The 16,575-nt window shown below is 43.0% G+C and overlaps 1 long non-coding RNA gene across 2 annotated transcripts; it reads right to left on the reverse strand.

Moving 5' to 3' along the window:
* Positions 1-1,889: 1,889 nt before the first annotated feature.
* LOC137377173 (uncharacterized) lies at positions 1,890-8,699 on the reverse strand. 2 transcript variants are annotated; one of them, XR_010976369.1, is made up of 2 exons: positions 8,545-8,699; positions 1,890-3,308 (listed from the first exon to the last, which is right to left on the reverse strand). It is a non-coding gene; the product is annotated as an uncharacterized lncRNA (long non-coding RNA). The 2 variants fall into 2 exon arrangements; XR_010976370.1 differs by lacking the exon at positions 8,545-8,699 and adding an exon at positions 8,191-8,503.
* Positions 8,700-16,575: the final 7,876 nt, after the last annotated feature.

The raw sequence follows: 16,575 nt of genomic DNA on the forward strand, positions 1-16,575 counted from the left end.
TTTGTCAGGCTGAACAAGTTTATTAGTTTGCGTAAAACAGCTTTAACATGACAACAAAACATTGTAAAGATTTACGCCTAATAGTATCAAGAAGCACTTGTCATGAGATTGCTTCTTTTGTAAAATATGTTTTAAGGAGTTATAGTTGAATTATAGACACTGATTCATCTGGAATCTTGAAGAGATGCTGAACTTTGTGTTTTTAAAAAAAAAAGTCTCCAGAAGGTTCCTGGATTTGGCTTGTAAGCAAGTCTTACTAGAAGGCACCTGTCTGTGGATAATAACCAAGCAGAGGTTGTTTTTGACTTTTGGAGATGTTTACAAAGAAGTGACAGGTCAGGATTTATAGAGGGCAGGAGGCTTGACTTCTGGAATTTTTTAGTTTCCATTTGAATTGTTACGACAGTTGTTTTATGTCTGCCAAAGTAGACCAGTGCATCTCTCTCTCTTAAAAAGAAACCGTGTATTTTGTGTCAGATTCCTATTTCCTCCTATAGTTGGAGACCCTGCATATTTGAAGAAACACTGCGTATCAAATGTGTGGGAACTGAAACCTTGGTTGCTGCATTTCTGCTGTAAGACCTATCTGAAGCCTCTGTAGCTGCATTTCTTGGAAAGCCTACCCAAACTGATCTTCAACATCACTTGGAAAGAACTGTTCTAGGTAGATCCCAGTGACAGCCATCTATATGCATTTGGGATGCCAAACCAACAAAGGACATCTTTTCATACCTTTTTTTCCTTCAAGTATGAACAAGTATTCAGCCTACATGCATTTTTTCTGTTTTCTTTACAACAGCGCTATAAACAAAAATCCTTTATTTTTTTTTCCATTTAACCAGTACGATAAATAAGGGGCTTTAATATTTCAATCTGTGTGTATGTTTTATTTCATTATTGATTAAGACTTGTTTTATAACAAACTGATAATTGTGGTTTATTAAAGAAATCTGGTTGGTGTGTTTTATTCCGGGACAAAAATAGAGTCTATGATATGATATAATTGCTCTGGAGAGAATACAGAGGAGATTTACAAGAATGTTGCCAGGGCTCAAAATGTGCAGCCATGAGGAAAGATTGAATAGGCAAGGGTTGTTTTCCTTAGAACAGAGGAGGCTGAAGGTGACTTAATAGAAAGGTGTACAAAATTATGAGGGGGGCCTAGATAGAGTAGACCGGAAGGACCTGTTTTCCCTAGCAGAGAGGTCAATTACCAGGGGGCATAGATTTAAGGTGATTGGTAGGATTAGAGGGGACATAAGAAGAAACTTTTTTACCCAGAGGGTGTGGGTGTCTGGAATTTACTACCAGAACTGTGGTGGAGGCAGAAACCCTCAATTCTTTTAAAAGGTACCTGGACATGCACCTGAAGTGCTGTAACTGACAAGGCTATGGCCCAGGTACTGGAAGGTGAGATTAGATTGGGCTGCTAGATTTTCTTTTCTAGCCTGCACGGACACGACAGCTGAATGACCTCCTGTGCCGTAATTTTTCTATGGTTCTATGTTGTGACCTGTGGAGAAGTGGGACTAGAAATAACAGTGCACTCCTCTCGCCTCGGTCCTAACACACTCTTTACAATTATTTACATAGAAAACAATATTTGGAAAGGTTAAGGTATGTTGATAAGTCTCACTCAATTATGTTTCTTATAACCTCTCTCCTCTTCAATGCCACTGAGACTTTTAAGAAATAGCAACTGCAGGATGCCATCATTGGCAATAACAGGGATTTGCATTCAATCACCGGCAGTAAAAAGCTTAACAGTAAGCTGATTAAAGGATACGGACTTGAAATGTTAACTCCGTTTCTCTCTTCACAGATGCAGCCAGATTTGCTGAGTTTTTCCAACATTTTCTGTTTTATTATTAGAGAATAATCCTGATGCATTCGCAAAAAATGTAATACTTTATTTACCAAGGTAGACATATTTACCACAGTGATCAAAAATGTTATCAGAGTATGCAATGCCAGGTCAAGATAAGGATGGAATGTTTAATATATTTCAGGCATTTTTCTGAAGTTCCCTGTTTAATACAATCCCTGATATATAATGAAAAAAGTGCACACTGTACAGGATATCATTTCACATCAGATGTCATAAAGTGGTCCAACTGCCTTCTGTATATATTTAAAAGTACTTTTCAAACAAAGTATGGGCACATTTAGTACTATTTTAAAACTCTTGCTACAACATTTAAAACAGAGAAATAATTACACATGATGACCTCCACAAAACTGCTAAAGGTTGTAGCAGGATCAGGGTATGTTTACTGGAGTGCATGCACTTTGAAAACATGGCAATGTCTATAGGAGTGCAAGCACTTTGAAAATGTGGCAGAGCTTTTTACTGCAAGAGCACAAGATAAAAAAAAATCTTAAAAATACTGCCCCAGATGACATCACATGTGATACAACTATCATGCATTTATGGTAATTTTTCTCTACAAGATCAGTAACAGTTTCTCACACCAAGTCAAAAAAAATGATTTTGCCTCACATTATAGTGTGGGCCTCGAATTTAGAAAATTTGAAAGCAGCAAAAGCTTAGCTCCCACTATTTGGCCAAAAACCTCATCTGTTGGAACTGGCAACAAGAGGAGCAGTGCAAATTCTTTTGAGATTGATTTATTTACTAAACTTTAAAAAGACTACGAGTTGTTTTCACCCAGCAGTAATTCGTTCCAACTGCTGTAAGTAGCAACAGTGAATATCCACAATGTCTATCTTTGGTGCAAGAAAAGGCTTGATCCAGACCTGAATATAAACTGACGTTAGACCACGATTTTTAAAACATAAACATTGAACACCATTAACATAAATCCAAATATTACTCCAAAAATGGCTCCTCCAACTTGATAATGACACAGCATGCAATTTGTTATCTGGAAGACTCCAATAACTGCACCTAGGACAACCCCTGGCATCAGGTTCTTCCAGCTTGAGGTCTCTTCTGAAAGGCCTTCTGCATTGTCTCTCTGTTCCACTATATGCTTAATTATTGTAAAGTAATCTCTCAATTTCTCTGGATATGAGCAGAGCTTTCTGGATGCTTTTAAGATTAGACAGCAGAATTTTCGACTCAGAAAACTCAAAAAGATACTGACGGGAATAGAAGAGATATAGAATCCAGCCCACCAACACACCCACCAGCCATACCAAAAACCCAGCCAGTGGCCGCACTTCTCTTCCAAAGAGACTTCGTCTTCATCTATCTCCACTGGAGACGTCTGCTGAGCAGGAATCTTCAAAGAAACTGTCTCAGTCCTTGTGCCCATTATTTCCTCGCGCTGCAATTAAGGCTTCATCTGTACAAAATCAAGAAAAAAAACTTAAACCTTTCTGCTAGATGCTGAGGAGTCACTCCGTATCCCTTGAGCCTTCCTTCTACTCTGCAAATGGAGGTGGGAGAAAGGAGGTGCTGACTAGAAGGCAAAGCTACTGAGAAATTACTTAACTTTGTATGTAGTACCAACACTTAGCATCAGAAAGGTTAGACACAGGCAGTGTATTGGGACACACTGAACAGGGGCCAGGCATTTTCCCTGCCAGTTTTCTCCCTTTTTGAAGTTCAGAAGAATATTAGCGAGTCCCCAGCGGTTGGCTACCCTCAGAGCTAGGAACATAGGAGCAGGAGTAGGTCATTTAACCCTCGAGCTAGTAACGACATTCAAATGAGATCATGGCTGATCTGTGATCCATATATCCGCCATTGCCCCATATCCCTTCATAGCTTTGGTTAACAAAATCTATCAATTGCAGATTCAAAATTAACAACTGATCTAGCATCAACTGCGTTTGAAGAAGGGAGTTCCAAACTTCTACTAACCCTTGTGTGTAGAACGGTTTCCTAACTTCAATTCTGAAAGGTCTGGCTCTAACATTTAGGCTATGTTCCCTAGTTCTATACTCCCCAATCATCAGAAATAGTTTATCTTTATTTACCCCATCAGTTCCTCTTAATATCTTGAAAACTTTGACCAAATCAGCTTTTAACATTCTAAATTCCAGGGAATACAACTAATTTTTGTATAATCTCCTCTTATAATTTAACTTGAGTCCAGGCATCTTTCTGGTAAATCTGCACTCCCTTCAAGGCTCATATATCCTACCTAAGGTGTGGTGCTCAGAACAGCTCACAGTGCTCCAGATCTGGTCTAAGGCTTTGTATAGCCAAAGCAAGACTTCATACCCCTGTATTTTCATCCTCTAGATATAAAGGAACAGCATTCTATTATACTTTTTGATTACTTTCTGTACCTGTTCATGATATTATAATGGTCTAGGTACCTGGAACCCCATGTCTCTTTGGATTGCCACTGTTTCTAGCTTTGCATCATTTAGGGCCAAAGTGAAAGACTTCACAATTGCCTACGCTGATATCCATTTGCTACTGTTTTGCCAGTTCACTTTAACAATATCTCTGTGAATTTATGCTTCTGCTTATAATTTCGTCTATCTTTGTGTTAATAGCAAATTTGCATATGGGGCGGGGAGTGGAACTAATTGGATTGCTCTTTTAGAGAGCTGGCACAGACAATGGGCTGAATGGCCTTTCTGTGCTGTATAATTCTAATGATAAGCACACTACTGTAACTGAAATCAATGTGACGAGATATGTCTATTTTCAGCAACTGGGTGGAAAACAATCCATTTTGTCCACACCCTCAAGACAGAACACTTTTGTTACAGAAATGATCAAATCCTCTTTGTCAATAAACTAAAAATAGCATTACCTCACCAACATTTATGCAGGCTCTCCAGATGGCACCTTACATCTTCAATTTGTTTTCCGTTCTCTAGAAGACAGTGATTCTTGCTGGCTTTTAATTCCACAGATACCAACAGCCTCGATACCTTGCCAAAGTATCCATTTTTTATGTGTAAGCCTAACAAATGTTCAGCATGCCAACTCACCAAGAGGGTATCACAGCAGAGCTTAATCTCACCGAGAGTCCATATGACAACTTTCAATCAGACAGGAGTGAGACTGTGCTGATTTTTTCCCCCCTGCTGTAGATCAATGGCATCTCCCTTTTACTGTCTGTGGTTAATTTAGCACTGACTGGGAATCAAGCCTGTGCCTTTCTGGCCTGTATGATTCAGTGCTACACCGAGTAGTGGTTTATCACTGGGATGCAGACACGACCACTGATTAAGGGCAACGGAATGTGTCAAATTCTGTCTTTACGCGAGATTCAATGACCATGAATCTGGTGCATTGGGGATTGAATTCCACAACTGTGTCTCATTTTCTGTGAAAACTATAAAGCAGTGGGGCTTGGTCATGGAGGGAGAGCTCACCTGATCCACTATTGTTATTATCTTTAGCCATGTTGAAATACAAACACAAAAGTCAGATCAGTTGGGATCCAAAGAACTTTCCCTGTTCATCAGCACAAAAGACTTTTTAACCCCATTAAGGTTTCTTAGCTCTAAAATCTTCTTGTGCACTGTTATGACATCATGATGTAAATTGATGTTTAAAGTCTTCCTACCAAATGTTGCAAACCTCCAACAAAATTTTTCTTTACATATTGTTTCACTCAAAAGAAGATCTCCTTCAACCACAAGGAACACACACATAAATCAATCCATTATTGTCCTTTTATGTTGGGGTTCAAGCTGCAAGCTCTACTATCCACAGCACTAAGGTATCACTATTATTTGCTATGCTTCTTAATTCAACTACCATGGATTATGTTGGGTTCTTTGAGAATGCACTTAAACTACAACTGTAGAGTCGGCACAAAGCAGTTTTGCCTTGTACCCACCAACACTATACTTACAAGGACTCATTTAACAAGCTCAGACTCCTGGAAGAAAGCCTCACCTACCAGAACAAAATCGGAAATTTGGCCAAATGCTGCCCAAAATATTTCATTCACTGATGCAGCATGTCAAGATTTCTGACATGCGCTGTTGGGGTTAGGTGCAAAGCCAAAATCCAGAGTGAGGTCCTGAACTGACTGTGGAGCAAACCAAGTCTCCTTGAAGGAAAGTCTCTTGATGTACCTTTCTCAGTCAGGTTATGCCTCAACTCCAGACATCTCTTTGCACTGACTTTAAACCTACTAGTCTCTTCTGAACCATAGCTAACTTTAAAAAAAAAGTTCAACTCATACAAAATTCTATCCTAGCATCTTGCCTACCCCCTCATTGAACTACATTTTATCCCAGCACATTGAATTTAAAATCCCCATCATGCCACAGCCTCACCCCATCCTAATTCTGTCAGCTTCTCCAGCCTCACAGCACTTCTCACATCCTTTGACTTTAACCTTCTGTGCATCCCCTGCCATCACCTCGCCATTTGTAGCAACCCCCTTCAAACACTCGCCTTACTTTCTGGAACTTCCTCCCTAAAACTCTCTACTGCTTGGTTTTAAGAAAGTTTCTAAAAGCAGCTCTTTGGTTCCTCAACATACTGATCTAGAAAACTATCTTGTGTAGGTGTGTGATATACACACACACATGAGCGCATACTCCACACTACTACTGCAGCTTTGGTCTGCCCAGTCTATATGAAGATTAAAGTCCATGATTATCATATTACCTTTGTTACATGCACCTCTAATTTCCTGATTAATACTTGCCCAACAGTACAACTACTGCTATTCAGCCTATAAACTACTTGCACCAGTGTTTTTTGTCCTGGTTGTTTCTTAGCTCCACCCAAACTAATTCTACATCTTGATTTTCCAAGCTAAGACTATTTCTACTGTCTTATCCCATCCTCATCAGGGCTACTCCTACCTTTTCCATATCTTTTCTAAACGTCAAGTATCCTGGAATATTTAGTTCCAAACTTGGTCAAACTGCAACCACGGTCTCTAATGGCTATTAGATCAAACCCTTTAATTTCTATCTGTGCTATTAATTCATCTATTTTGTTGCAAATGCGTCACTCGTTCAGATATAGTGCTTCTAGCTTCAACTTTTTTCCACATCTTCCTGATGTCACAGTCTCTAATGTCTTGCACCTGTGGTCCCCTTACTTGCCTGACTTGCAGACACGCTAGTGTACAGAAACTGTAGCTAAAACAAACAAGGTGCTGGGTTGTATTAACAGAACTGTTCAGTATAAATCAAAGGATAACATTTTGACACTTGACTGGCCATTAGTCAGACTGCATCTAGAGTACTGTGCCGTTTTGGTCCCCTCACATGGTAGCTGATCGGTGTGGCCAGGGAACAAGAATAGAGGTAATCTGAATAATAAAAGGGGGTGCATACTGACCCTATTGATTCAGTTTAACAGATTGAGGAGAATCAAAGTACATAAGTTTAAACAATTTAAGAGTAGAAATGGACTGAATGGTGGCAGTTCTTCCTTTCCCAGAGAATTGTAGCCCTCTGGAATTTGTTGCTGGCTAGTGTGGTGGGTGCTGACTTTCTCCATGTCATCAAGATGGAGCTGGATCGGTTCCTGACTGGGGTAGAGATCACACCGTATAGAAGGTCTTTATAGGTCCACATGACCTTGTGGACTGGTTTTGATCACCTGTGTTGAATTTTAGAGTTTTTTTTTTCCTTTATTGCTACACCAAATGCAATATTAATTCCTACTGCCCTACTCTTAGCTCTCTCTTCTCCCCTGAGCCCTGTATCATTCCCTGGTTTAAACATTTATCCAACTTTCCCTTTAGCGTCAGCCATGGCTCAGTGGGGTCACATACTTGCCTGAAAGGGTCTGGTTCAAGACCAACTCCACACACTTCAGCACATAATCTAGGCTGACACTCCAAAGCAGTACTGACGGAATGCTACAGCGTCGGGGGGGGGGGGCGGTCATCGGTTGGATGAAACCTTAAATGGAGGCCCTGTCTGACCTCTCATTTCAGCAGCATTAATCAAAGAGCAGGGGAGTTCTCTCGTATGTCCTGCCAATATTTATCCCACAACCCACATCAGTAAAACAAAACAATTTGGTCATTATCACATTGCTCTTTGTCGGATCCCGCTGTGCACTAAAATTGACTGTCACGTTTCCTTCATGACAAGTGACTATACTTCAAAATCGAAAGTGCTTTGGGGCGTCCTGAAGCCCTAAAAGGCTCGTCATAAATGAAAATTCGTTCCTCTTTCTCTTCCGTCAAAAGATGCTAATAGTGCCTCAGGGTTCGGTTAGTTTAGATAGCTAGATTGTGGTAGAAAATAACGCTAACAGCGCGTGTTCAACCCCCGTACCGGCTAAGGTAATTCATGGGGCCGGCCTCCTCGCCTTGCCCCACAACGATATCAAGATATAAACCATGACCAGCAAGCCTCGGAAAACAAGGAGAGAGAGCGCGCAAACAGTGCCTCAGCCTCTCGCTAAGGCTTTCCTTCCGTGCTCGAGCTCTCGGCCTGCATCCTGGTAGACGCAGGAACAACTAAAGTAGGAAGGATAAACACGCCGCGCCTCGAGGCGAGCGGACGACACCAGGCTCCGTTACCGCCTGACTATCATCCGGGGTCTGCCGTCCCGCCTTCGCCCCCCCGCAACCGACTAAACATCCGGGTCACCGATCAACCGACATTTCACCTGCTGCATCGACTCACATCAGGCGTTCGTATTCCGCTGCTGCAGGATTTGTTTTTTTGGTTTTGGAAAGGGCCCTGCCGATGACCAATGCGATTTCAAACACCGTCCACCAGCCTATCTCGTCCTGACAAACTCGCTTCAGCTCTTTTAACCGAGCGCGGTCAAACAGGAGGTGCGCAGGCGCAGCAGGCCTCTGAGGAGGACTGCTTGGTCTTAATAGAGAGTGGGGCAATAATACAAGCAAATAATCATATAGACAAGGGCAATAATATAGGAACAATAATAGAGCTAAACAAACATATACTGGGCAATAATATAACTAAACAATTCTATTGACAGAGCAATAATAGAAATAATCAAAAACAAGGCAATAATACAGCTAAATAATCATATAGACAGGGCAACAATAGAACACAAATATACCTTTGCTCTAAAAAGTAAGGCTGCTATTGGTTTTCTACATGATTTTAATTTTATCTTGAGATGTGAGCAACACTGGCAAAGCCAGCATCAATTGCACATCCCTAGTTACAACTAGGTAGCTTGATAGGCCACTTAAGAGGATTGTTAAGAGACAACCACATTGGTGTGGGAGTGGGCTAGGCCAGGTAAGGGCAGCAGGTTTCCTACTCTGAAGAATGTTACTAATGACTAAAATAAACTGGAATATTTCTCTTCCCATAACTTTAATATAGTCTTGTGTTGCTTTCTAAATTTTAACTAAGTAGGATTCAATACTGTTTTATCTGGACTGAAAAAGCTGTAAGTAACAGGAAAGGTAAATATAGAATACAATGTCAGTGAACCCATTCAGCAGTACACTCCCTAAATACTGATGGAATTATGGTATAATATTTAGATTGGGCCACATTGAAAAAAAAAAGAGAACTCCTATACCTAGGTCCAGACTTAAGCATTGTCAGCTTGGTTCAGTTGGTAGCTTTCTAAGCTATGGGACTTGAGTACCTGAACTAGGCTGACAATCCACTGGATTATTGAGGGAAAACTGTTCTTCTGCCTGTTCCCATGGACATCAGAAATCCCATGGCACTATCTGAAGATCAGGGAATACTTCTGTTGTCCCACTCAACATTCCTCCCTCAACCAACACCACCAAAAGCAGATTAACTGGGCATTCTGTGGGAGGGCTGTGAGCAAAATGGTGGCCATGTTTACTTGCAAAACAAAGCTGCCTTCAAATGTTGTGAATTGCTGTGAAATTTTTCTGAGAGTTGTTATAAAATTCTGTGTCTTTTTTTTTCTGGACGGTAACATAAACAAAAAACAAAGCTCAGCTATCTGTGTTTTCTCCTCCAGCCCTACAACCCTCCAATATACCTGCGCTTCTCCAATTCTGGCCTCTTGACAATCCCTGATTTTAATCTCTCCGCCATTGGCGGCCGTGCCTCCAATTGTCTGGACCCTAAGCTCTGGAATTCTCTCCCTAAACATCTCTGCCTCTCTACCTCTCTGTCCGCCTTTGGTGCATTCCTTAAAACCTATCTCTTTGACTCATATCTCCTTATGTATCTTAGTGTCGAATTTTGTTTACTAATGTTCCTGTGAAGTCCCTTGGAATGTTTTACTATGTTAAAATCACGATATAAATACAGTTGTTTTTGTAGTTTATAATCCTTATGTAACTCAAGATGACCTTACTTCCTTAAAATCATGTCTAGAAGTCTTGGTGAAGGCAGTTTTATTCTGTTTTTCACTTTTTTAGTGCCAACAAGTATTATGGTGGACACTGAGTGCTAGGATACCCCTACATGTTTGATATTTAATTATATCAACCACAGAGGTTTAAGAAGGTGGCTCACCACCTTTCACAAGGACAATTAGGGATGGTCTTGCCAGCGATACCTACATCCTATGAAACAAACAAAAAAACAGCTGCCTTCTCATCAGCCACATACCCCTCCACAGGGCAGAGGCGTTGGTCACTGAGATCCAGCTGGAAGGAGGTGAGACCCCCTTTACAGGACCAACTCTCTTGTCATGTCTGAGCACCAGTGCTTCTGGATCTTAAACTTGCAGGGCTCCGTACTAACACCATTTATGGAGGTTGACTGTAAGGCATGGGTGCAAGAGGGCAGGAGGCTGAGGGTGAGTGTTGAGTGCTGGTGGCTCTGATGGGGATATGAGGTGCCTGCAGGGACAGGAACGTGTGGAGCTGCAAGGCATGCTGTGCAGGAAAATGCTGGACAAGTCAGAGTGTGGTGCCTGGCAATTGACAGTGTTATACCAGTCATCTGTCATGCCCTCATGAGGTTCTGGATCCTCTTGGTGAATTGTCTCCTGGTTGGAAGGACCACACTGGCTGCTGATGCCTCTGCCACTTCCATCCATGCCTATTTGGTTGGAGAGGTTGTTCTCTTCCTCTTATATTTGGTGGAGCTCAACTCATTGCAGCTCTTCAGTTCCCTCCAGGTAAGAATGGGAGACCTGGTGTACAGCTTTCCCAGGTCTCCTCTACATCTCTGTGGTTGCTACAGCCTCAAAAATCCAAATGCTGGTGAGCTTTTCTGAAATATGCTGTAGTCCCTTAAATTTGAAATCCTTCCTTTGACAGAATGGCTGTGTCATCCCACCCTCCCTTCCTAGTTGGTTGGGGAACCCAGAGGCGGGATGATAATTGGTTTGCTCTGGTAAAGAGCAACTGTCATGCAGAGAGTCAGGTTTGAAACCCAAAAATGGTCCCATCATTGCTCCAGGGACTAAGTTGGTAAGATTCTGCCCACTGTCTCTTGTCAGTTAGGACACGAGGTGCCTGGGAATGTGCCAATACTTGGTAAAATCCACAGAGCATAGGGTTCACTACATACAAATTTTTGAAAACCCTGCTGATCTCCAGTAACAATGCATTTAGAACAATTGTTGTAGGAAAAATTGAATTAGTTTCATAGGAATGTTTGGTAAACACTACTTACACTTCTCAGTTGTCACATATTAGCTCAGTGGAGTTTCAAAAGTAGTGTGCAGGTCACAAGGTTGGCAACTGACCATTTATCATTACCCTCCTTAATTTTCAGTAAGAATGTATTGATTATGATGTAATTGATTTTATTTACCTGATCTATTATGCAAACAATCATAAAATCTTTCAAATCATTAGTGTTACCATGATTCTAGAGTTTACACACACTTCTGTATTTTTCAAATGTTTTTTGTTAATAACGCTTCTTTAGGCCAAGCAATGATTTCAGGAACAGTTCAGAGGAAAGAGGAAGGCAATTTGGCAATAAAATATAGGAACATAGGAATTACTAGATGAAAAAAGACCCAAAACTGAAGCAATCCATCTAATTCAACTTCTGCCATCCTAGTAGTCGCATGATACAATGATAATGGTATCATTGGCCAATCATAACAATCAATCTCTGTCAATTAGTCTACAACAGACCCAGATATGACACAATTAAAATCCCACTGGTGGAGCATTTTAGAAACCACAGGTCCAAAGTCACCTTTTTCCTCCCAAGCATGCTACACTTAGTGCCTTATTGAAGAGATAAAAGGATATTCTCCAAGGAACTTATTTCAAACCTTACTTGAATTTTCTCTAAGCACAGACTGGATATGATTTTGATGACTTTACTTTTCTTTCATACATTTGAATGCTGAATCTATGTTGCCATGTTGTATTGCAAACAGTGATTTTACTTCACCCCAAAACCACTCTGACGTCTCTGTCCTCAGGCTCCTCCTTTTTTCTTCTTCTTTGGCCTCCTTGTCTCGAGAGACAATGGGTAAGTGTCCAGAGGTGGTCAGTGGTTTGTGGATCAGTGCCTGGAGTGGCTATAAAGGCCAATTCTAGAGTGACAGACTCTTCCACAGGCGCTGCAGATAAAATTGGTTGTCCAGGCTGTTACACAGTTGGCTCTCTCCTTGCACTTGTCTTTTTTCCTGCCAACTGCTAAATCTCTTCGATTTGCCACTCTTTAGCCCCGCCTTTATAGGTGTCCGCCAGCTCTGGCGATCACTGGCAACTGACTCCCACGACTTGTAATCAATGTCACAGGACTTCATGTCGCGTTTGCAGACGTCTTTAAAGCGGAGACATGGACGGCCGGTGGGTCTGATACCTGTGACGAGTTCGCTGTACAATGCGTCCTTGGGGATCCTGCCATCTTCCATGCAGCTCACATGGCTAAGCCATCTCAAGTACCACTGGCTCAGTAGGGTGTATATGCTGGGGATGTTGGCTGCCTTGAGGACTTCTGTGTTGGAGATACGGTCCTGCCACCTGATGCCAAGCATTCTTCAGAGGTAGCGAAGATGGAATGAGTTGAGACGTCGCTCTTGGCTGACGTACATTGTCCAGGCCTCGCTGCCGTAGAGCAAGGTACTGAGGATACAGGCTCGAAACACTCGGACCTTTATGTTCTGTGTCAGTGTGCCATTTTCCCACACCCTCTTGGCCAGTCTGGACATAGCAGCGGACGCCTTTCCCATGCACTTGTTGATTTCTGCATCGAGAGACAGGTTACTGGTGATAGTTGAGCCTAGGTAGGTGAACTCTTGAACCACTTCCAGAGCATGGTCGCCAATATTGATGGATGGAGCATTTCTGACGTCCTGTCCCATGCTGCTTGTTTTCTTTAGGCTGATAGTTAGGCCAAATTCGTTGCAGGTAGCCGCAATCCTGTCGATGAGTCTCTGCAGACACTCTTCTATGTGGGATGTTAATGCAGCATCGTCAGCAAAGAGAAGTTCCCTGATGAGGACTGTCCATACTTTGGTCTTCGCTCTAAGATGGGCAATGTTGAACAACCTGCCATCTGATCTTGTATGGAGGAAAATTCCTTCTTCTGAAGACTTGGATGCATGTGAGAGCAGCAGTGAGAAGAAGATCCCAAACAGTGTAGGTGCAAGAACACAGCCCTGTTTCACGCCACTCAGGATAGAAAAGGGGTCTTACACTGTTCCAATAAAGCTCAACATAAATTGAGGAACAGCACCTCAACTATCCATTCAGCACTTTACAGCTTTCTGGGGAGGGAGCCAATTGGGCTTGTTAAGAGCTTTGTTAAGAGCACTTAGAGGAGGCGGAGTGGAATTTTCCAGTTGGCCTCCAGTTTCCCAACCTGACAGGGCAGTTTAACTGTCTGGAGGCAGGCACCCATTGAATGGCTGGGGGTGCCAACAGGCCCTGTCTGCCTGGGTGCAGGTGCATCCAAAGGCCGCCCTGTAGAGGGATTCCCCCCACACACCCCTACAGTTTTGGTCTGGCTGCTGTATCTTTTTTAAAAAGTTTTTAAAAAGTTGATGAGAGGGCACCTCCATGTTGAAGCACCCTCTCAGTTACTTACTGACTACTGCAATCTGCTGCTTTTCTCAAGCTGGAAGGCCTCTGATTGGCCCTTCAGCTTCGAGAGCCCACCTGCCACCCTTAATTGGACAGGAAACCTATTTCCATGCCAATTAAGGGGTGCGACCATGAAAGTCCAAAAGGGTGATTGTTTCACCTGGGGATGGGTTTGAGACCCGGAAACAATCCTGACTCCTGTTTCCCGCCCCCGGAGGGAAAATGCAGCCCAATGTGTTGGGAATCATAGCTAATTGTATTGAAAAACTATCACATTTGCAACATATTGTCTAATACATTATGTCTTCCAGTTGATTGAATCATACGAAAGTTTATTAATTTATTGTTTGTATAGAGGTTTGGAACATAATAAAGACCTAAAGTAGGTTTGTATTCACTGGAATTTAGAAGGTTAAGAGGTGGTTCGATTGAAGTTTTCAAGATATTAAGGGAACCCAATAAGATAGATAGAAACCCTTTTTGCTGATTGAGAAGTCGAGAACTAGGGGCATGCCTAAAAATTCGAGCCAGATATTTAAAGAGTCAAGTTAGGAAACACTTCTCAATGCAAAGGATGGTAGAATTGTGAAACTTTCTTCTGCAAATGGCAGTTGATTCTGGGTCAGTTGTTAATTTTACATCTGAGATTGGCAGAGTTTTGATAACCAAAGGTATTAAGAGATATGGAGCAGAGGCAGGTATATGGAACTAGAAGACAAATCAGCTCCATGATCTCTTTGAATGGTGGGCAGATCAGGCCCAAGAGGCTAAATGGCCCAATTCTGTTCCTATGTTCTATACTGAAGATACTAGCATAGATGCATTTAAGGGAAAATTAGATAGGTACATGAGAGAGAGAGGAATAGAAGTACATGTTGATGGGATGAGATGAAGGCATAGACCTATTGTGCCGGATGGCCTGTTTCTGTGCTTTAAGTTGCTATGTAATTCTACATCATGTGTTTTCCAGCATGCATCAATATGATTCTCTCAGATAATGCTGCACAGCTCAAAGCACGACTTTCCTCAGGCTATCATAATAATCATGCATTTTTTTTCCAAATGACTTCCAAACAAGTTATAGCATGAAATACAGAACCTTATTCTGAAGCAAATTCTGACAGGAAAACTATTCCTTCAGCAGAAGAGCCTGAGAGGCTGGCAGACAGAGGCAAAGGGAGACTGAGAGGAACGATAGTCAGAGGGGGAGAGAGATCGAAAGGGAAATAAATGCATAGGGGGAAACATAATCATAAAGAAAGAGCAGCAGAGAGGGGAATATTTTATTTTATAGTGTATTCTTAAATGGTTACAGTGTCATTTCTCTTTTCATTCGTGTGATATGGGAATCGCTGGCAAGGCCAGCATTTATTGCTTATCCCTAATTGCCTTGGAGAAAGTGATGGTGAGCCACCTTCTTGAATACAGCTGTGTGACTCGCTAGGGCATTTCAGAGTTAATCACATTGGTGTGGGTCGCACGTAGGCCAGACTGGGTAAGGATGGCAGATTTCCTTCACTAAAATACATTATTGAACCAGATGGGTTTTCATGACGATCTGGGAGTTTCATGCACATCAATACTGATACTAGCTTTTTAATTCCAGATTCATTTAATTAATTGAATTTACATTCCCTAGCTGCCATGTATGACGGAAACCGCACTGGCCAAATGGAAACAGATTAATTTTGTCATATGAAACGCAATTTGAACACTTACTGGACATTGAAAATAACGTTTAAAAAGACCACAGAGCAATGGCTGAAAACATGCACATTTGCATTCTGAGAGACAGTTGCACAGAGAAACAATGGAAGTGCTCCCTGATCCAATTAGCCAGATGGGTTTGTCAATAGTGATTGAAGAATCAACAAACCTTGCAGGCAATACCATTTCAAACATGACCGCAATTGTTGACAACGCGATCGGTAGGTGGCGCTGTTTTGGGGAGAAAGAGGGAGGGGGGAGAGAAAGAGGGAGGGGGGAGAAAAAGAGGGAGGGGGGGAGAGAAAGAGGGAGGGGAAAGAAAGAGGGAGAGGGGGGGGAGAGAAAGAGGGAGGGGGGGGAGAGGGAGAGGGAGAGGGAGGGGGGAGAGAAAGGGGGAGAGGGAGAGGGGGGGAGAGAGAGGAGAAGGGAGGGAGAGGGAGGGGGGGAGAGAAAGAGGGAGAGGGAGGGGGCAGAGAAAGAGGGAGAGGGAGGGGGGGAGAGAAAGAGGGAGAAGGGGGAGAGGGAGAGGGAGGGGGGCAGAGAAAGAGGGAGAGGGGAGGAGAGAAAGAGGGAGGGGGGAGAAAGAGGGAGGGGGAGAGGGAGGAGGGGAGAGAGAGGGAGGGGGGGAGAAAGGGGGAGAGGGAGGGGGGAGAAAGGGGGAGAGGGAGGGGGGGAGAGGGAGGGGGGAGAAAGAGGGAGGGGGAGCTGGGGGAAGTGGGGGGAGAGGGAGGAGGGGAGGGAGGGAGGAAGGGGAGAGAGTGGGGGGGGAGAAGGGGAGAGAGTGGGGGGGGAGGGGGAGAGGGAGGAAGGGGAGAGAGTGGGGGGGGGGGAGGAGAAGGGGAGAGAGTGTGGTGGGGGGGGGAGCAGCGGAACGGAAGAGGAGTGCCTTTTTCTGTGCATGCGCCATAAACACAACAGCAAAAGACTTACTGGCCAGTCCCTGGACCCGGTGACACCAAGTTCTTCGCACACTTGCTCCCCGCGGCTCTCTACGGCCTCTCGCTTCCGGCCCTCTCCATTCAGCCGTTCCCTA

Source organism: Heterodontus francisci, chromosome 14, assembly GCF_036365525.1.
Source record: "Heterodontus francisci isolate sHetFra1 chromosome 14, sHetFra1.hap1, whole genome shotgun sequence".
In the NCBI taxonomy this organism is placed as follows: Eukaryota; Metazoa; Chordata; class Chondrichthyes; order Heterodontiformes; family Heterodontidae; genus Heterodontus; species Heterodontus francisci.